Source organism: Pinus tabuliformis, chromosome 3_2 (genome assembly GCF_031772625.1).
Source record: "Pinus tabuliformis cultivar Carrire ecotype Pingquan chromosome 3_2, CPIR1, whole genome shotgun sequence".
Classification (NCBI taxonomy): domain Eukaryota; kingdom Viridiplantae; phylum Streptophyta; class Pinopsida; order Pinales; family Pinaceae; genus Pinus; species Pinus tabuliformis.
The window spans coordinates 544,216,285-544,239,054 of record NC_142302.1 but is presented as its reverse complement, the minus strand read 5'-3'; positions in this window follow the sequence as shown (position 1 = coordinate 544,239,054).

The following is a 22,770-nucleotide window of genomic DNA, read 5'->3' as shown; positions in this document are numbered from 1 at the left end:
GGATTCTTCAATTACTTGTACCATTTTCCTATTTCAAGACATGACCTTGTCATGCTGCAAGCTCAACTGCTCCATGTTGATCCTCTGTTCACTCAACACTTGCAGTGTGCAGCTCTTCCTAGCCCGTAGTCCTACAGTTCTCCCCTCTTGTAGAATATAGAGTGTCTCCCAAGGGAGCACAACCATGTTGATCCATATTCCTTTCAACGCAATGACTATAGGCCTGTCGGCCTCATTTGTTGTAACCAGTGCCCCCTCTAGTAGCACTATTATGTTAGTTGTGCGGGCACGGAACATTTTTTCAGCCGTGGTCATTCCTATTGCGAGGTTGGTCGAGAGAGTACCAGCCCAGGGAGTGCGCACCTATAACTCCTGAATCTGTGCCTGGAGGGCCCCAACATAATCTGATTGTCCTCCGCAAACTACTAGAGTGCCTCCATGGTGACTTCATGCACCATCTCCCCTATATCATGTAGATCTCCCTCAGTGAGGGTGATCAGGTCGAAAGAAGTCTTAGACGCTTTCAACTTCTTTCGCGGCCCCACCTGCTCTCTCGAGCTCTAGCACTTTAACTGCGTAGATGTTGTTTCTGGGTCCATGCCACCCTCCTCTATCTCTATCTCCATTTCTTGTTCCTACTTAAGTGAGGGTGACTTCTGACTCTCACGCTTCTTCTCTGTTTCCCTTTGTGCTTCTGCCGCGGCCTTTTGTTGTTCTGGTGCTATCTGCGCAGCATCCTAGGCTTCCTACGCCTTTGCTGTTGCTACCTCTTTTCTTCTCTTTTCCACCAACTATGCCATGCACAATTTTGCCTCCTCCTTCTTTTTCTGTGCAACAAACTTCTTTGCTTCCACCACGGAGATGTCTGGAGCACGCCATTTTGGCGGCCACGTCTCAAGTACGTCAAAGATCACATCATCTATGGCCATATATGGTAGTTCATTCCACTTCTTTATAGGGTCCTTGCATGCCCTAAGGTAGATGTCATGAAAATCACATTTAAACTCTACGAAACTTTGTAGGCTTTTATAGACAGTGGGTGATAACCACGGCTTGTGGTTAATCCCCATCCTGATGTTCATCTCCATGAACATTAAGAATATTTTACTGTCGCGGATGCTATACGCATCTTTAGTAGCCCACAACGAAGCATACTACGCGGCCTCCAGAGGATCCCTTGCAGTTGTGTGGAATTGGCTGTCCTAGGAAATTCACCATCCACCAACACTATGGATAGCAGGAGCCATTCATAGTGGAAGGTTTTCCCCTGTTCCTGTGCCTCGTGGCAATTCTCCAAGAACTTGTTGCACAGATATTTAGACCAGTTAAACTGAACCCCCTCTGTGCACTGCTCGGCAAGTGAAACTACTGGCATGGGGACCTCATCCGTGTGACACTTCTACATGACCTTACCCACCAGTATCTGAGTCGCAACTCTGACTGCCTTGTTGTTGATACTGGATATTGTGTAACCCCTCTTTTTCTTCTCAAACTTATATTTCTTTTTCATGGCCTCTGCGATGGCCAAATAGTTGCTTTTACCCTCTGAAATGTTTGCAGGGTCTTCTCCTTTACATGGGAGTCGAGTAATTTAATGAATCAGGTGGTCTGTGATGGGGATGGGCTCCTCCAGCCACAAGCACCCATTATGCACTAGGTAGAGCAACTACCTGATGATGAAGATAGTCACTGGGGCACAATGGTAATGTGACACCCAGAGCAGGTTCAACAACCTTGCCTTTTCGACTCCATGCAACCATTTGCGTGGCTCCAACTCTATGACTCCCACCGTGGTGTGTTTCTTTCACTTCATGAGGTGCGTGGTCGCTAAGTGAGGGAATTTTTCATGGTCAACGAGATCTCAATCTTCAAAATTTAAGCTCGACACCATTTCCAAGTGCGCTCCTTCGAAAATGATATCACCAGGTAACAACGAGTCTGCAGAGGGATTTTACTATCATCTAGGTCCTTGGGCACCTTTGCTTTCTCCTTCCATGGAGGGACATATGCAGGAAATTTGGTTAGAGGGACCTCACCCTCGGTTTATTCCTCCACACCCTTGTCCTCATCCTCTTCTATTATGATATCCTCAAGGTATTCCTCCTCCTCATCGGTTTCCAAATTAACCGCTTTCCCTTTTTCCTCCATGGTCAATTTAGTTCTCAGTGGGTTTTGAGGGGACATGCACACTGGAATCATGGGCTATTTATCTTTCTTCGGTCTTGGCGTGTGTGGTGATTTAAGGATTTCCACAACAATATTGATGCTCTCAGGGGCATCTTCTATGGTCATGGCTTGCGCAGCTTCTTTGGAAGTCGTTTCTGTGATTTCCCTAGCTTCTTTAGACACTACTATTTTGTTTGTCCAGAAATCTCTCAGTTGTTCAATCGAGTGCTCAAATAATGCTCTCCACAGGGGAAATAGGTCTTGGTTCAGAATACTCAAGGCGCACAATAGCTCAGTGCTCAAACGACCAAGTGTTTTGTGTTTGGCAGACCTTTGTAATTTATAGCGCCTTTTGAATTCGAATTCGTCCATTTCCCCCAAATCTGGTCCATTAATGCTCCCTTGGCAGCAAGTTTTCTCAAATCTTGTCCATAAAACTTGCCTTAAATGCTTGTCACCTGCTCCATTTAGTCTCAAACCAAGCATCACATCGTGAATAGTGACTACAATGGTCACTTTCCAGCCAACCCATGCAGTAGCGTAGCTACCCTTGTGTTGTTGTGGACCTTGTGACACTTCACTTCTGCACGCAGCCTTGACAGTGTGGAGATCTCAGGTAGAGTATTTTATATTCCCATGCCTCCTTCCAACTACCTAAAGTGTTAAGACTGTGCTTCCCATGGCTAGTCAGGTGGTTGGGCCACTTGTATACGGCTTCAACCGACCATCCATCACTTTTCCTGGAAAAAATATACCTTTTATTTTTACTCTCTGCATCACGCACTTCACCCTCTGCATCACGCCACCATGGATGATCCCTCTAGTAATATACGGTCCAATACAAGGCATCAAGCTGATCAACTCTCAGTGGTAGTCTCAAAAATTTTCAACGTAATCGTGCGCACCCAGTTTTATCTCCACATTTTTCTTATCAAGAAAATCCTTCTTTATTTATTCCTCGAGCTTCTTGACTTCCGCTCCCACCAGAATGCTTTTCTCCCTTAAACACACTTGTTCTTTCATGAGTTCTTGGAGCCTAATATCACCTTGTTGAATCTCTTCATCAGTTCCCATGTGCTCTTTTGCAATCTCTTCTAACTACGCGATCCCTTCTTCCAAGGCTCTACAATCCTTTACGTCCATAGGTGCAACTATGCATGTGTTAGGCCTTCGATACTCCATCGAAAGTACAACGTTTATTCCACAAGCCAGCCTAGAATGCATTTGTTCCATCAGTTTCTTGCACATCATGCTATAGGACCATAGGATTGTGGGTACATGCAAGTCACAATCATGTCGTGACGTACCACATACCTTATTCAGTGCCATGCATACTTCGTTATAGGATTTCACACAGATACCCTTCTGCGTGGTCATTCTTTTCATACGCTATTGTTCCCCTTGGAGGATCCTTTTGTATTTTTGCCCCCCACAACACATGCTTATAGACCGTTTCTCCGTCATGAACCTCATGTGTATCCGCGTATGTTGTTTACCATATGCCTGCACCCATCTACATAGGTGCATATGCAGACCATCCTGTCCATCGTATTCATCTGTGAATCATAATTGAGGCTTTCCAAACTGTGTGCACATCATCCTTCTACATGTGCACCAGTCATTAAAGTTTCCTTTGTGCGTACCCCACCATCTCATAGGCGTCATGCGTAGTACCCAATTCAAGGCTTCGAAACGTTGTTACTTCGACACTTCTCTCTCAAATATGTCCAAGGAATCATCTACCTCACCTAATCTGTCATAAGTAGGTAAATCTCTCATTTCCGTTGAAACGCGCAATGACCTTGTCATCATGTTACAATTCAGTGTGGTTACCTCATGTAACCTATTTTTCCATCGCTCTATCTCCACATCCGAGTCTAAAGTACAAGAGCTTTTGTTCTCCCATGAAATTTGCCCATCTACAGTGGGATTTACCTAATCTTGCTCTCACACAGTTATCTTGCAGATGCAGTCTAAGTCATCATTGCTTTCATAGTTGTGCACTGGCTTAGTGTAGTGCGATCCCTCAGCAAGGTCCAAAGGTATCATTACGCACATAGGTTTCTTCTCAAAAATAATCTTGCGCTTTTTCAGGTTAATCACCCCATTCATGTCAGTGGCCCAATCGATTCCTAAGAGCGTGGGGTAGGGATTGCTGTCATCAACAATCTCTATCACCTCAAAGTCAGCGAGTGCACTCGATCATTCAATATCCATTGTGATTCCCTGCAATCTCCCCAACGGTATTATCTTTTGTTGGTTCACCATTCATAGCTGAATAGGAGACCACTGAAGCGTAGGCCTCTCCATGCACTCCCATTTCTGTTATGGTAGAAAGTTTTCATCTGATCCTAGATGCATAATTACTTAGTCCATCTCATATTCGCTAATCTGCGCCATTATGCTCATTTCTCTTCTTTTTCTTGCCTTATGTTTTCCAATCTTCGGGACCACTCATGGTTCTCCTGGTGTGGTCCCAGCACATCTCTTAATGAGTTCCTATAGTCCCTTTACCACCTTACTGTCACATAGTAACTTCATACACATTTCCAAGAACATCGTGAGTATCGATGGGTCCATTTCTAGTTCTGGTCTGTCTTTGCTTCTTGAAGTGGAGGCATCAGCGAGGCTCTTCCTAGCTTCCATGAAGGTTCCTTAGCGCTCGCCAAATCAAACTCAGGTTCTTTTGTCAGAGCCTTGTGAACCCAAGTACTATCTTCAGGCTCTTTGCCTTTATCCTCTCCTGACGCAATTCCACTTCGGAGCACAATGTTTACATTAGGTTCTTCCTTGCGTGGCTCAGACCTCATCATTTTTAGGTTCTGAGTTGGGGGAGGTTGTAACCCTCCTTTGTCATGTATCCTAGCTATCGGCGTAGGATAATCCTCCATCTCATGATCAAACAAGGTAAAATACAAACATGATGGATGCATCAGATTCATACAATCACGGGAAAAATGACCTATCCCTATGTACTTGTAGCATATTAGATGTTCGCAACCTCTCCCAAGTCCTCGTCCACCTCATCCTCGTCCACGCCCCTAGAATCTGGGCTACGCCATCCCTGTGCCCTGGTCTAGAGGCCGCATTTCAGTCTGAACCCTGTAGGTAGTAGTTCAATCCATCATTAACTCATAACTTCTACAGGTGCAATCATCATGTCCCACTAATCTATAGAAATTACAGAACAACTGTTGTGAATTCTACGTGTACTTCTGCAACAAATGACAGTTGTTCGTAACATGCTTTCCTCCTATTTGACAAATTGTGCACCACAAAGCAAGCATCATGCTCAATCCTGCTTGTGCTTCTGGGCTTACCGGCATCGGTCCTCCTCCTATGAGATAATCCATGAATACTGGGCAGTGGTCCTTATCATGTCCCTAAGCCTTACATTTTATGCACCACACTTCTTCGCGCACTTCTGGTCGAACTGTCTTGTCATATTTTAGACTCTACATCTCAAGGCATAGGTTCTTCAACTGTGCATGGATCTACTGAACTTCTAGGTTAGGATCCTGCATGGGGGTCTCATGCAGCCTCATTGCGGTCTCTAAGGCTTCATCTTGAGTTGTCAACCTTTGCTACGACAGTGCATTCCTCAAATGCGGCAATAGTGATGCTACAAATCATTCGCAGTGTTTTCCATTTGTCAGGGTCATATTAGCTTCACAAATCGTGCACTTCAGCCTTTGATCCTGTTGTAGCTTCCATTGTTGTTTTCATCTTATTTTCAGTTTTATCATAAAAAGAAATAAAAATCAAAAGAAAAGAAAAATCAAACCATTGTTTAAAGGCCATGTAGGCATAAGAGGCGTGATCAAGCGACAAATTGATGAGTATGATGAGGTGTGCTACGGGGAAAAAATAAGCCCGAAGGTTAATTAAGGCTCAACCCCCATAGTTGACCGCGACGTGAGTGTGGTTGACCACAACGTGTGGCCTAGAATCATTGTGGGGGTTCAACCTCAATGTAGTTCCCTTATATTCTTTGCCCCCACAAAGTCTAAAAGAAATGAAGTATTGTGTTTGATTGACGGGATGACTTTGAATGTAAACCTGCAAGAAGATCTAGGCCGTTTGATTGACAAGCCACAGATCCAATGGCAATTGGGGAGTGACTTATTGGACGTGATGGTATATCCAACATATCGCAAATCACAGTGGGGTTAGTCATATGAAGTACCACCTCAAATCCCACTAATTTCGATTTGCGATGGAGTCAGACGTGATATCCTATGCATTATGTTTAATAATCTCGGTGGGTCTGCAGAGCGTCTCATGTATAGGTGTTGGTTCATTCGCGGATTGCAATTTGTGATGGGGCTTCTAGACCCGATATTATATATGTCATGTTTTATACTTCCGACGGGTCCGCCATATCGCAGAGTGCCTATTGTTAAGGTTTGGGTCGATACACCGATGGAAAGCGCTGATTACGATTTGCGATGGCTTTGAGACCCGATACTCTATGTGTTGCATTTAATAATCCTGGTGGGTCTGTCGTAACTCAGAGTGTCTAAAGTTCATGCAAGTTCAAAAAGCACAATCAAGCAATAGTTCAATAAGCACTTTGAGGTGCGCTGCAGGGAAGTAACGGGCATGAGGATTAATCAAAGCTCAACCCCCGCAGTTGACCGTGACGTTAGCATGGTTGACTGGAATGAGTGGCCAGAAATCATTGCGGGGGTTCAACTTTGTTTAAGTTCCTGTACACTCTCTACCCCCATAGTGGGCCTCCCAAAGCTTTCCGCCCCACATCATTTATCGAAGTGGTTTCACGTATTTTCTGAGTTGTTTCAATTTTATATATGTAATAATTTCAAACAAGAAATAACTTTATAAATGTTATAAAGCAGTTTATTAATTGTTTTAAGAAGTTAGTTTCTAAAATTGATTCGACAGTTAATTAAAGAGGCAGAGATAAAAGCCCGAAATAGGGATTGTGAAGGGGTTCGAATTTTGGAGAACCTGGAGACTAAGCTATTGAATTCATAATACAACTGTTGATTAATGAAGAATCATAAGTTTTCCATACATTGTTGGGTATGATTTTGTGTCTTCTCTGTTATGTGTTATCTTATGTTTTCTTCCTTTGAGTATAGTAATTGAAGCTGCAGGTCTTTATTTGCCTATGTAAATAAAGTTAAAATTCCTTAAAGAGTGCTCCTATACTTGAAGTTCCCATCTCTACAATTCTTCTAAGTTACAGATAGTAGTTTTTGTATAAAACAACATATTATCTATAACTTCTCCCAGTGTCACAGATAGTAGATCCTATGTTAAACATCATATTGTCTATGACTTATTCAATCTTTCTTCATTCATCATTTGTATTCAACAATCAAATGGCATTTTGATGTTTTCTTGTCACCTAAGTATTGAGGATCAAGAACTAGATTTCCCAGGTCCTTCATTTGAGAACACAATATATAATTAAGTGACAAACAAGCAACAAGCAAGTGACAACCATTATAATCATTAATGTCTTAAGCATAATTTCTATACATCCAGGAAATTGGTTTCTTAAGGTACAACAATAATTGGCGCCGCTACCGGGGAGAGAAGACAAGAGCACTTTTCCCTGGGTTTTCAATATTTTCCTCTGGTTGTTCAATGAGGAGGAAATATTTGGCTGTTTTGAACAAAACAAATAACTCTATCTCTAAGGAGACCCCATACAAGGTCAGATACCTCATAGCAGAAAGTGCAAGCCCTTTTAGATCCTGAAGGGTTAGTTTCCAATAGGATTAGAAAGGCCTAAAACTCCACTTACACCAAGTCCTACACTGTTTGCACCAGGCAACAGTTCATCACATCTTTCGCATTCATTTTTTATTGACCAAGAGTCACCTGTTACAACATCTCCATTTCAAGAACCTAAATATCAAAGAGCAATCTTTAGAGTCTACTACTTTGCCATTATCTGCTATAATTTTTCAACCTGAACCCATAACTACATTACCACCTCTGCACACTTCATTTACCCCTCAATCAGGTTCCATATCTGTTGGTAATCAAGGTTCAATAAATTTGGGAGCAAACATGGTAGTTCCTGCATTCTTGACGAATAGGTATGTACCTCTTCAACTGCCACAACCATTGAATCAAATGCCATAATAATACCTCAAGATTATTCCTCGTTTTACAGGGGATTATGAACAAACAATAGAGAATCATGTGTCAGTATTTTGTAATTTTGCAGAAAAACTAAATGTTGAACATTTAGATGTTGTTCTAAGACTTTTTGTTCAATCCTTGGATGGAGAAGCAAGGAAATGGTTTAAAGGGCTTCCCAATAACTCTATTCCTTCTTGGGAAGAAATGGAACGTTTATTCACCCAGATACGGGGAGAAAAAAGAGACCATGGGTATTCATTAACAAAGTTTAATGCTATAAAGAAGAAATCTGATGAAACTATAGTCGAATTTGTCAAAAGATTTAAAAAATTGTACAATAGTCTTCCAGTGGAGATTAAGCCCCCTCCTGCTGGTGCAAAAATAACTTTTGCAAGGGCTTTTGAGCCAAATTTTGGATTCACATTAAGGGAAAGAATATCTCCAACCCTTGATCAGATTCAAACAGATGTATTAGAGATAGAAGAAAATCTAGCGGCTGCAGGTAAATCACTAGAGACATAGCCTATCCAAGACAAGGGAAAGGCAAAGATAGAATCCTCTCAAAGTCAAACATTAGAGGATATGAGTAATGTAATTAAAACTTTGTCATATAAATTGAATAAGTTAGAGTTGGAAAATAGGAATTCTTAGAGACAAACAAAATATAATAAGAACTTTAATCCCCAATACAGAAGACAACCTTTGCAAATCTTGCAAAAGGAGGGAGAAGATCAAGAAGTCAAGAAAATGAAGGTGAGCAGCAAGTTCCAGCTTCTTCACCAAAGGCGACTCCACAAGAATCTCAGCCTGCAAAACAAGTAAATAAAGGAAAGAAACAACAAAATGCAAATGGCAAGACACAAATACTTCAAGGTGAGTCTTCTCAAGACCATAGTGGAAAAATTCCTTTGGAAAAGCTTGTTTCAATTCCCCAAGTAATTTCAGTCATGAAGAAAGGAGAAGACGAAAATGAAAATAATGCTAGACAGGGTCATTTGTTCAGTCTTACTAAAGAGTTGGAGAAGGTAAGAATTCAAGTTCCCCTTACAAAATTAGCAAAAACACCAGCTTATTAGAGGGAGATTGCTGAGTTTATTAATTTAAAAGAAAATGTGAATATAAATGACACTGTAAATTTGCAAGAAGATAAACCAGTAGTGGTTTTTGGTCCACATGTAGAGGAAGTAGACCCTTCAACACCTCCTTTTTATATTTCCTTATTGATCCATGATTTCCTCCTACATAATTGTATGTTTGATTCAGGAGCTTCACACAATATTATGCCTTTGTCAGTGATGAAGCAACTAAATCTACAAGTTACCAAGCCCTATAGAGACATGTATTCTTTTGATTCAAACAAAGTCAAGTGTTTGGTGGTCATTAAGGATCTAGCAGTGTCACTGGCCCAGGTTCTGGGTAGAAGCTTAGTCATGGATGAAGTAGTAGTGGATATCCCTGCTAGATTTGGAATGCTATTATCTAGGTCATGGGGTGCTAAATTGGGTGGTGTTCTGAAATTAGATTTTACATATGCTGTTAAACCAAATTTTGGTGGGGAAGAGAGGAGATTGTACAGAGAAACTAGATTTGTAAAAAAAATTAGAAAAAATGGAGTAGGCAATTCACCTGTATATAGCCAAGAGAAAGATGACTTTTCTTGTTTCATGCTACATGATAATGCAGAGTTGGCTGAAGATAATCAGAGGCAGCTTGCTTCAGCCAATGTAATTACAGAGCTGCAAACTAAAGGAGTGTGGAAATGCTTCTTTGATGGAGCATATTCCAAGGGAGGAACAGGTGCTGGTTTTCTTCTGATTGCACCTGAAGGTAATATGTTCCCCCTTTAAATTAGAGTTAGAAGCAACAAACAATGTGGTGGAATATGGGTCCTTGATTATTGCTCTGCAAACAACTAAACAGATGGGAGTTAAGTCAATTTCTACTTTTGGAGATTCGGAGTTGATTATCAAGCAAATAAAAAATCACTGCCAAACAAAATACCTTAGGCTTAGGGAATACAGAAATGAAGTATGGGATTTGGTTGAGAACTTGTTTGAAGCTGTTAACATTCAATTTATTCCAAGGGATGGGAACATATCAGCAGATTCATTGGCTATGGCTGTTGTTGAGTCTCAAAATTACTCTTTCCTTAGCAAATCTTCTCATTCTTTTTCTTTGTTTTTCCATAAGAAAGATGCATTCTCATCACCAATAACCGGTATATACTATCTTGAGGAGGACGTTTAGTGATTTACATGTTATTATTTTTATGTTTTGTTGTTTGAATAAGTTTTTTTATATTAGCTATGGAACACAGCCTATTCTGCAGCTAACCGGCTGTTACGCAACTACCGTCATGCTCTAACAGGTTCTAGGTGTCATAAGGAGAAACTAGCCACATGGGCAACTTTGAAATCATCATGACATGGACCCTTTCCTATTCATTTAGCCCAAGTCGACAAAGAAGATGGAATAAGACTACGGTCAATGGATAAGTCAAACACAAGGAGATCGAAGGTAACATGACTCTGTTTTGTGGTTAATTAATGCGTTTCACAGTGATGGGAAGCATTATATGGAGCAACTACCTGTACCTACGGACTCCAACAGCCACTTGTACAAATGAATCCAACAGCCACCATGTCTTGGATTTATTTCTCCGGTAGCCGAGGAAGAAATTACGCATATATGTCTTCTATGTGTTTGGTTGTAGCATGCTTTTCTCCACAAACAGTTAGATGATTTTTCTTATAAATACCTGTGTAAAGGACCGAAGAAGTTAGTAATAGTAATAGTAATAGTTTTAATGTGAAATTGAAGTTATAGACTCTGTAATTTTTGGGTGTTTTGTGTCCCTGTTTTAGTATGAGAAGGCTACATGTTTTTATGAACATCTAAAGGAATTTTCTTGGAGTTGATTGAGCAAGCGTAACCTAATCAGTTGCAGAGCGCCCCTGCAGTGAAGAAAGTTTCATTTCATTTTATTTTTCTTCTTTTTGTTAACTATAAATTCATTATTTTCTTTCTAAAACAGTGTTTATAATCATTTTCTTACTAGCAATGTTTATAATGCAATTTCCATCATTTTCTTATTAACAATGTTAATAATTTAAAGAAGTTTCCATTAGCTTGATCTCTTTTTAGTTTTTACCAGTAGTTTAGAAGATAGAACTCAATAGTGTAATCTTGTTTCTTCAATTAGAAACTAAACTTGTTTCAAGATGAGACTAGGATTGAAGATGATAAGGATACATTGTTGGATAGTTTACTTCATTCACTGTTTGCTAGTTTAAATTCTCAATTAAACTAATAAGTGTCATTTACTGTCTTTTCCATTTCATTTTTAGTTTATTGACTCACGGTGTTAATGAAGTTTTATGGAAAACCCTTCAAGTTGATGATTCATCCTTAACTAAGTGGTTGAACATTTCATCTATGCAATGATTTATTTTTGCATCTTTGTATTTTCTTTCTCTTAGATTAATGAAGTACAGAATTACTTAAATGTCATCCCAAGGAGACAATTAATGAAGTACAGAATTACTTAAATGTCATCCCAAGGAGACTTTCTCCCAAAATTGAGAAGAAGAGTAACCAAGTATTTCATTGAGTGTTATTTCTGTAATTAGTTAGACATCAATTGCAAATTTCACATTCAGTTTTATTTCATGATTTGGAAATAATGGTAAAATAAGAATAGAAACTTTGTTTTCATTTCTTTCTTAGCTTTGCTTCCATATTTTTCTTAGCTCTGTTTTCATTTCTTTCTTAGCTCTGTTTTCATTTTTTGATTTTGAGCAGTCTTTAAGAAAGTTAGATTTAGTTTTGTTAATTTACATTGAATCATTAGGAATTAAAAGACCAAAAACCCCCAAAACAACATAAAACATAAAAACAATGAAGTAAGAAGGGTTAGCTAACACAAATAGTGCACTACACTTCATCAGTTTACGATACCCGGATTGATAATTTATGTAGAGAAATTTAGGACACTAAATTGACCAAACATTTTGGTGCCATTGCTGGGGATCAAACCCGGGTCACTTGCATGATAGGCCTAGATCTTATGATCAGAAGGTGTGTCAGGGAAGATGAAATGCCTGAGATTCTTAAGGCATGTCATGATGAGCCATGTGGTGCAAGTTTGAGATTGAAAAAGTCTTTAGTAGCGGAGCAGTGAGGATAAGAACAATATATGAAAGTAAAACTCCTCTTCTTGTGAATGGTCATAGATTAAAGATATATCAGAAACCAATTTCAAAAGAGGAGTTCATTAAGATTTCCAAGACAATTCTGAAATGAAGCTAGTGAAGAAGAATTCTTCTTCTCTACTAACTCTTCTCCACTAACTTAGTCTTTATTTTTCCTAAAAAAACAAAAACAAAAACAAATAATAATAAAAAATTGTATAAGGCTTAAAACCAATCATTGATTGGCATACTTATACAGAAAATATAGGGTGAAAATTAGAGGTTTCTGACACCCTATATTTTCCATTTTTATTTATGTAATAAGTAGTGACAAAAAGCTACACTCACTCTGCAGTTTAGATTATGCAAATTCATCATCTCATCTCACCTCACTCCATTTTATTTTTGCAGTTTCACTTCATCTCATTGTCACATTTCATCAATAAATTTTTTAATTTCTCCTTTTATAGCTTTCATTCCATTTCCATTTTATTTATCATCTTGTGTTACATCTCATCTCATTTCACTTACATAACCACTTCCATTTCATTCATGATCCATAAGCCATATTTCACTTTCTTTTTCATGTTCTGTAGCTGATTTTGTTCTACAGTTGGTCTGATTCTGCAGCTACAATTTGTTCATTAGTTCAAGCACAAGTGTACAGCTCATAATAAAATCATGTATGCAGGGAATTGAAGAAAAATCAATTTTTGAAGACCAACCATGCTCAAGGTACATGTGGATCAACATCAAAAAAATTAGCAAGCGAAAGGTAAAGGTTCCAAAGGTAAATGCAAAGATTTATTTCAAAAAGAAATTTGAAAACATAAGTTTGTATAGTATGTATAATCACATGTTTCCTTAAACAACCATCATTTGATTCTACAGCCACTATATCTCCACCACATCTTCCATCTTCAATGACAAATGGTCTCAATGATTCTTTCATAACAAATCTCTGCTCCAAACTCCATAACCTGTACTCAAATGGTTCTCCACAACTCCACCTGTTAATGGTCAAGATGACGATGTGACCTACCTATCTACAACTCTCTAAACCCTTACTGTCTATTTATTACACACAGCCTTAAGTTTATCTCTCCTATAACACACATTCATTTCATATACATAGCCTTTCCATTTTCTATATATACAGGCATTCCATTTTTCATATACACACAGTCTTTTCATTTTCATATATACGCAGTCATTCCATTTCCATATACACAGTGATTCCATTTCTTAAATAGCACTCGTTTTATAGATAGTGAGAGTAATTTTGAAGATTAACTCAAAACAAGGGATATGGGGCTTATTGTCAAGATAGAGCCTGTAGGGGTAAAGTATATGGAGGGGTATCCATAACTTAAAGGGATGCTACAAAAGGCCGGATGGTTAAATTTTATTGAGAAATTTGATGAATACCATAAGGAAATTACCAAGTCTTTTGCAAGGTCATTTGATGGCACAGAAGTGGAGATAGGAGATATTAAATTTGCAGTTATAGAATCCTTCATAGTAGAAGCAACATAGCTGCCAAGACAAGGAGAAATATGGTTTAAAAACAAGGAATTTCATGGCAAATATTGGAAAGTGATCCTTAGAAACCTATGTATGGATGTTACAGTATTTAGGAAGGGAATTCCTATTTCAACACTCAAGAACAAATGGGGTAATATGTTGCTGATATTGCAAAAATTCATTACATGTGAAGGAAGATTTGGGTTTATGTGTGTTTACCATATACGCTTATTAATGAATTTCTTAGAAAATGGAAACATCAACCTTCCCTTCTTCCTTCTAAACAGTCTGAGAAGGATGGCTACAAATTTCCAAAAGAAAATTGAATCCATAGAAACAACTATGTATCATCATGGATTAGTGAAAATACTAGTTGAATTCCATTTGAAAAGTATAGGAGATATGTGGGAAGATTTCTTGGTAAGAAATTTTTTCCAGGATGCTCCAGAGTCACCCGAGGAAAGTCATGTTAAGAAAAGTAGGAGGAGAAAGATCAGCATTAACATTCAAAACAAATCTAGAACTCCTCACAAAAGAATGATGCAAAGACAACTTCTAAACCAGAGGTTAGAAAGCAGAATAAACAAAAAGGAAAAAAGAAAGAGAGAGCTGAAGAAATCAATGAAGACATTCCCAAACCTTCATCACCACAAGAAGATGAATAGTTACTCTCTGAAATACTGACCAAGATTAAGGAGCAAATCAAGAAAAAGAAGGAGATAGGGAAGAGGAAGAAGGACACAAGAGAAGAAGCCATAAGATTCCAAAACCCGAGAAAGAGCTCTAGACTCCGAGGTAAGGTGAGGAAGGTAACATCAAAAGAAGCCTAGTTCATAAAATTAGAGGAAGAAACCCCAGTTCAATCTCCTGTCAGTATTCCAACTAAACACAGTCCACAAAACTCTCCTCCACAGAATTTTGAAGGTAGTCCAAGCAGAGCTTCTCCTAGTATAGATCTAGTACAAAAGCAAATCTATGACTACATATAGTCATTAGAGAGAAAGGATACCTCAATGGATTTAGGATCCTCAACCAATCTAGAGCAACCTGTCAATCCACAAGAACCTCTAATCAGCTCTCTCATACAAGAAATATTTGAGTTAGAGATTTTGAATAGGGATATTCAAAAAGAAAATGAAACCTTGAGGGAACAGAACAAGCTGGATAAAGCCATTCATGACAACATAATGCTACACCTAGGATTATGGTACAAGAAAAATAGGAAGTTGAAGAGGAAAAATAGGAATTTGAGCAGAACAAGTATCAACCTCAAATACAGACTTCTTATGAAGAAGCCCAGGATGGCAGTTAGTGCAAGGAGAAGTAAGAAAAGGAAGTTGGATGTGCTGGAAGAAGTGTCAACACAGATGCAATAGGAGGAAGAAGTTCACATTTTTTAAAATTGCATGGAGACATGCAATGATTTTGTAGTGTGGGTATGTTGAGCCTCAAAATTACTCTTTCCTTGGAAACTCTTCTCTTTCCTTTTCTTTGTTTTTCCATAAGAAATATGCATTCTCATCACCAATAACTGGTATATACCATCTTGAGGAGGACGTTTAGTGATTTACATGTTATGCTTTTTATGCTTTGTTGTTTGAATAAATTTTTGTATATTAGCTATGGAACGCAGCCTATTCTACATCTAACCAGTTGTTCCACAGCTACCTTCATGCTCTAATAGGTTCTAGGTGTCAGAAGGAGAAACTAGCCACATGGGTAGCTTTGAAATCATCATGACATGGACCCTGTCTTGTTCATTCAACCCAGGTCGACAAAGAAGATGGCATAAGACTACGGTCAATGGATAAGTCAAACACAAGGAGACTGAAGGTAACAGGACTTTGTTTTGTGGTTAATTAATGCATTTCATAGTGATGGGAAGCATTATCCGGAGCAAATACCTGTACCTATAGACTCCAACAACCACCTGTACAAATGAATCCAACAGCTACCATGTCTTGGATTTATTTCTCCAGCAGCTGAGGAAGAAATTCTGCATATCTGTCTTCTACGTGTTTGGCTGTAGCATGCTTTTCTCCACAAACAGTTATATGATTTTTCTTATAAATACCCGTGTAAAGGACCAAAGAAGTTAGTAATAGTAATAGTTTTATTGTGAAATCGAAGTTATATAGTCTGTAATTTTTGGGTGTTTTGTGTCCTTGTTTTAATATGAGAAGACCGCATGTTTTTATGAACATCTGAAGGAATTTTCTTAGAGTTGATTGAGAAAGCATAGCCTAATCAGTTGCAGAGGGCCCCTGCACTGAAGAAGGTTTCATTTCATTTTATTTTTCTTCTTCTTGTTAATTGTAAATTCATCATTTTCTTTCTAAAACAATGTTTATAATCATTTTCTTACTAACAATGTTTATAATGCAATTTCCATCATTTTCTTATTAACAGTGTTTATAATTTAGAGCAGTTTCCATTAGCTTGATCTCTTTTTGGTTTTTGTCAGCAGTTTAGATGATAGAACTCAATAGTGTAATCTTGTTTCTTCAATTAGAAACTAACCTTGTTTCAGGATGAGAGTAGGATTGAAGAATGATAAGGATACACTGTTGGGTAGTTTACTTCATTCATTGTTTTGCTAGTTTAAATTCTCGATTAAACCGATCAGTGCCATTTACTGTCTTTGCCATTTCATTTTTAGTTTATTGACTCATGGTGTTAATGAATGTTTATGGAAATCCCTTCAAGTTGATAATTCATCCTTAACTAAGTGGTTTAACATTTCATCTATGCAATGAGTTATTTCTGCATCTTTGTATTTACTTTCTCGTAGATTAATAAGTATAGAATTACTTAAATGTCAGCCCAAGGAGACTTTCTCCCAAAATTGAGAGGCAGAGTAACCAAGTATTTCATTTCGTTTTATTTCTGTAATTAGTTAGAAATCAATTGCAAATTTCACTTTCAGTTTTAATTCATGATTTGGAAATAATGGTAAAATAAGAATAGAAACTTTGTTTTCATTTATTTCTTAGCTTTTCTTCCATATTTTTCTTAGATCTATTTTCATTTATTTCTTAGCTCTTTTTCATGTTTAGATTTTGAGCAGTATTTAAGAAAGTTAGATTTAGTTTTGATAATTTAAATTGTAATCCATTAGGAATTAAAAGACCAAAAACCCCCAAAACAACATAAAACATAAAAACAACGAAGTAAGAAGGGTTAGCTAGCACAAACAGTGCACTACACTTTATCAGTTTACGATACCCAGATTGATAATTTATGTAGAGCAATTTAGGACACTAAATTGACCAAATAGCTGCTAGTACTTTCAAGCCTCCTATTAATCCAAGACTAAGATATGAGGTAGAAATGAGACATATCTTCTGTTCATAATAATGTTAAATATTGGCAAGTTTTTGAATATGATCAGAAAATTAAAGAATTCTTTATTGTGTTTGAAGAGTTTCAGGGTACAAAAATTGATCAGGATGAAGATGAAACAACAGGAGTTGCAGAAGTTAGTGGTTTAAAACATTCAATAGCTAATCAAGAAAATTTTCAATTGAAATATAATATTCTGCGAAAGGGACTTCTTCCCCTTGAAAGGTTGTTTAACCCCAATGATGTGGTTGTTGACTCAGGAAAAATTTCACAGGATGAACACATTCAGGATAACATTTAGGAGGAACCCATGTTAGTAAAATTATTCAGTGGAGTTTCACCTAATTATCAAGAGATATATATTAAACTTTTCAAAGATTATGTTGATGTCTTTGCATGGTCCTATGAGGATCTCAAAACTTACAATGAAATATTATTCAACACAAGATCCCCTTGAAGGAGGGAATTAAACCCTTTAAACAGAAGCTTAGACAGATAAATCCTCTGCTTCTACCATCAATTGAAAAGGAGGTGAAAAAGTTGCTTGATGCCAAAATTATAGTTCTACTTAGGTACTCTGATTGGGTGGCTAATTTAGTGCCTATAAGAAATAAAAATGGATAGATAAGGTTATGCGTGGACTTCCGAAATCTCAATGGGGCTTCTTTGAAAGATAATTATCCATTGCCTAAAATGGATCATGTGCTGCAAAAGGTAACATGATATTTTAGAATTTCAATGTTGGATGGATTCTCTGGGTATATCCAGGTGGCTATGGATAGGGAAGATCAGAAGAAGACATCATTCACAACTCCTTGGGGGACCTTTATGTATGCTAGAATGCCTTTTGGATTGATGAACACAGGTGATACATTTTAGATGGCTATGGACATTGATTTTGTGGGAGATAAGTTTGTAGTAATATATTTGGATGATATTAGTGTGTTCTCAAAGTCTGATGAAGAACATCTAGACCATCTGAAAAATACTTTTGAAAAATGTAGAAGATTTGGGCTTTCTTTAAATCCAAAGAAATCCATTTTTTTTTTGGAAGAGGGCAAACTATTAGGGTATATTGTTTCTAGAGATGGAGTGAAGATAGACCCAGCAAGAGTACAAGCTATGAAAAAAACACCACTGCCAAGGAGTAAAAAGGATATTCAAAAGTTCCTAGGAAAAATAAACTTCTTAAGGAGATTTATGTCCAATTATGCAGAAATTGTAAAAGAAATTACTAATATGCTGAAGAAGGAGAATGAAGTGCATTGGAATAGGGAAGCTAGAGAATTATTTTCCAGGATTAAATAATCATTGTAGGCATCTCCAGTCCTAATCAGCCCTGATTATCAAAATAATTTCCAAGTTTTTTCATTCGCATCACCTACTTCAATAGTTGTTGTCTTACTGCAAAAGAATGATGAAGAGAAGGAGCAGCCTGTTGCATTCTTTAGCAAGATTCTTAGGGATGCTGAGCTGAAGTTTAATATTCTTGAAAAGCAAGTGTACGCTTTGGTAAAAGCCCTAAAAGCCTTTAGAACATATGTGCTGTCGTCACAGATCATTTCGTATGTGCCAAATGTTGCAATAAAAGATGTAATAGTACAGAGAGATGTAGAAGGCAAAAGAGGAAAATGGATAGCCAAGATCCAAGAATATGACTTGGATATAAAACCCACAAAGTTGGTGAAAGGGCAAGGATTGGAAAAAATGTTGACATAATCGAACTTTCAGGCATTGTGTATCAACTTGTTGACACTTGTGGATGAAGGAACAACTAAAGAAAATGAAGAAAAGCCAAATCCAGATATGAATATCAGGTATAAATTTTTATGTTCAGAATGGTACAAACATATAATTCATTATTTGTGTTATCTCTCTTGTCCCCAATCCTTGGATTGAAAAAAGTATAGAGCATTAAAGATCAAAGCACAACCATATGTGATTGTGGAGGGAAGATTTACTAGAAGGATCCTGTAGGAATTTTGTTGTCATGTTTAACAAAAAATGAGTTTGGAGAGGCAATCAAAGATCATCATGAAGGGTTATGTGGAGGAAATTATAGTTGGAAAGTTAATACACATAAAATCCTTCAGACAAGATTTTATTGGCCTACTTTATTTGTTGATACATTCAAGTTTGTCAGAAGTTGTCAGAAGTGTCAGCTTTTTACTGAGAAGAAGAGGTTAGCCCCCTTGCCTCTGAGCCTAGTCTTCATAGAGGATCCATTCAGACAATGGGTATTGGACTTTGTTGGAGAGAGTAACCCACCATCAAGTGGACAACACAAGTGGGTTCTCATAGCTACCAATTACTTCATTAAGTGGGTAGAAGTTATACCTACTAAGAGGGAAAATGATCAGGTGGTGATGAAGTTCCTAGAGGAGAATATTTTTAGCAAATTTGGATGCCCCATCAAAATCCTAACAGACAATGCTCAAGTCTTTAATTCAAGTAATTTTATTTCTTTTTGTCAAAAATATAATGTTATTTTGCCCCATTCAATAGCTTATCATCCGCAGGGAAATGGATTAGCTGAATCTACTAACAAAACTTGGATGAGGATCCTTAAGAAAACTATTGCAGAGAACCAAAAAGATTGGGATTCTAAGTTGAATTTTGCTCTATGGGCTACTAGAGTGACTACAAGAAGATCTATAGGAAAATCACCTTTTGAATTAGTATATGGAACTCAAGCTTTGTTTCCAAGTCAACTTGTGAAGCCTGTGATTGCAATGATTTAGGAGGTGAAAGAAGAACCCAATTCTTTGCAAAGAAGAATGAATAAAGTAGTGGAGCTAAGTGAGAATAGGGACAAGGTAAGAGACAACTTGATCATGTATCAATCGAAGATGAAAAGTATTTTTGACATAAAATCCAAGGAGATTGATTTTAAGGTTGCAAATCTGGCATTAATATGGGATACCAGAAGAGAAGATAAAGGTAAGCATGGGAAGTTTGATCCTCTCTAGTATGGTCCTTTTAGAATTGTTGAAGCACCTCAAGCATTACTTCTAGTTCTAAAGCATAAGCATATTATCACTGTAAATATCATAGTGCATTCAGTGTACAAATGCCATAGAATTTGAATTGGCTGCAATATATGACTCCGTGCCCGAGGTGAAGACACTGATCTACGGTTCTTAGTGCTTCTATGGCAAAATCACTATCCCCAGGTGGAGCCAGATGTTGTAGCTTCCATTGTTGTTTTTGTCTTATTTTCCGTTTTATCACAAAAAGAAATAAAATCAAAAGAAATGAAAAATCAAACCATTGTTTAAAGGCCATGCAGGTTTAAGAGGCGTGATCAAGAGATAGCTTGATGAGTATGATGAGGTGTACTACGGGGAAACAATAAGCCCAAAGGTTAATTAAGGCTCAACCCTCGCAGTTGACCACGACGTGAGCGTGATTGACTACAACGTGTGGCCTAGAATCATTGCGGAGGTTCAACCTCAATGTAGTTCCCTTAGATTCCTTACCCCCCCAAAGTCTAAAAGAAATGAAGTATTTTGTTTGATTGATGGGATGGCTTTGAGTGTAAACCTGCAAGAAGATCTGGGCCATTTGATTGACAAGTCACAGATCCAACGGAAATCGGGTGGTGACTTATCGGACGCGACACTATATCCAACATATTGAAAATCGTAGTGGGGGCATTCATATGAAGTACCACACCATATCCTGCCGATTTCGATTTATGATGGAGTCGGACCCGATATCCTATGCATTATGTTTAATAATCCCAACGGGTCTGCAGAGCATCTCATGTATTGGTGTTGGTTCATTCACCGATTATGATTTGTGATGGGGCTTCCAAATTCAATATTATATATGTCATTTTTTATACTTCTGGCAAGTCTGCCATATCGCAGAGTGCCTATTGTTAAGGTTTGGGTGGATACACTGATGGAAAGCACCGATTGCGATTTGTGATGGCTTTCAGACCCAATACTCTATGCGCTGCGTTTAATAATCTCGACGGGTCTATTTTAATGCAGAGTGTCTAAAGTTCATGCAAGTTCAACAAGCATGATCAAGTGATAGTTCAATAAGCACTTTGAGGTGCACTGCGGGCAAGCAATGAGCATGAGGGTTAATCAGAGCTCAACCCCCGTAGTTGATCGTGACATTAGCATGGTTGACTGGAATGGATGGCCATAAATAATTACAGGGGTTCAAATTTGTTGATGTTCCTGAACACTCTTTACCCCCGCAGTGGGCCTCCCAAAGCTTTTCGCCCCACGTTTCTTACCAAAGCGGTTTCACGTATTTTCTGAGTTGTTTCAATTATATATATGTAATAATTTCAAGTAATTTCAAACAAGAAATAGATTTATAACTATTATAAAGAAGTTTATTAATTGTTTTGAGAAGTCAGTTTCTAACACTGATTTGAAAGTTAATCAAAGAGGCAGAGATAAAAGCCCGAAATAGGGATTGTGAAGGGGTTCAAATTTTGAATAACCTAGAGACTAAGCTACTGAATTCCTGATACAACTGTTGATTAATGAAGAATCAGAAGTTTTCCATACGTTGTTGGGTATGATTTTGTGTCTTCTTTGTTCTGTGTTATCTTATGTTTTCTTCCTTTGAGTATAGTAATTGAAGCTGCAAGTCTTTATTTGCCTATGTAAATAAAGTTAAAATTCCTTGAAGAGTGCTCCTATACTTGAAGTTTCCATCTCTGCAATTCTTATAAGTTATAGATAGTAGTTTTAGTATAAAACAACATATTATCTATAACTTCTCCTACTATCACAGATAGTAGATCCTGTGTTAAACAACATATTGTCTATGACTTATTCAATCTTTCTTCATTCATAATTTGTATTCAACAATCAAATGGCATTCTAATGTTTTCTTGTCACCTAAGTATTGAGGATTGAGAACCAAATTTCCCAGGTCCTTCATTTGAGAACACAATATATAATTAAGTGACAAACAACCAACAAGCAAGTGAAAATCATTATAATCATTAATGTATTAAGCACAATTTCTATACAACCAGGAAATTGGTTTCTTAAGGTACAATAGATCCAACTCCCAAGGAGTATCACCTGGTAGCATTGTAATTTCTTTGAACCCAATGATTGACTGCGCTTCTGACTTCGATCTGCTAAATTCTCTATTCAACGCAATTTTGATATCCATGATCCCTACATTCACATTGTCATTAGAATTCTTAATATACCAGGTCAGCGCGCGATCCTGTAGAGCCCTGACTAGTGTTGCTTTCTTTATATTTTCATTTGTAACTCCCTACACTTCCCATATAACTTTTACCATGAACCAAAACTAGTCTGGATCTTCATTTCCCACTCCTTTGAACACAGGCAACTTTATCGAGCTCGCCATATTAAAATGCAGGTGTAGCGGAGGTGGTACGGGCGAAGATGGAGGTGATTTCAGTGAAATGGGAAGTGGCATG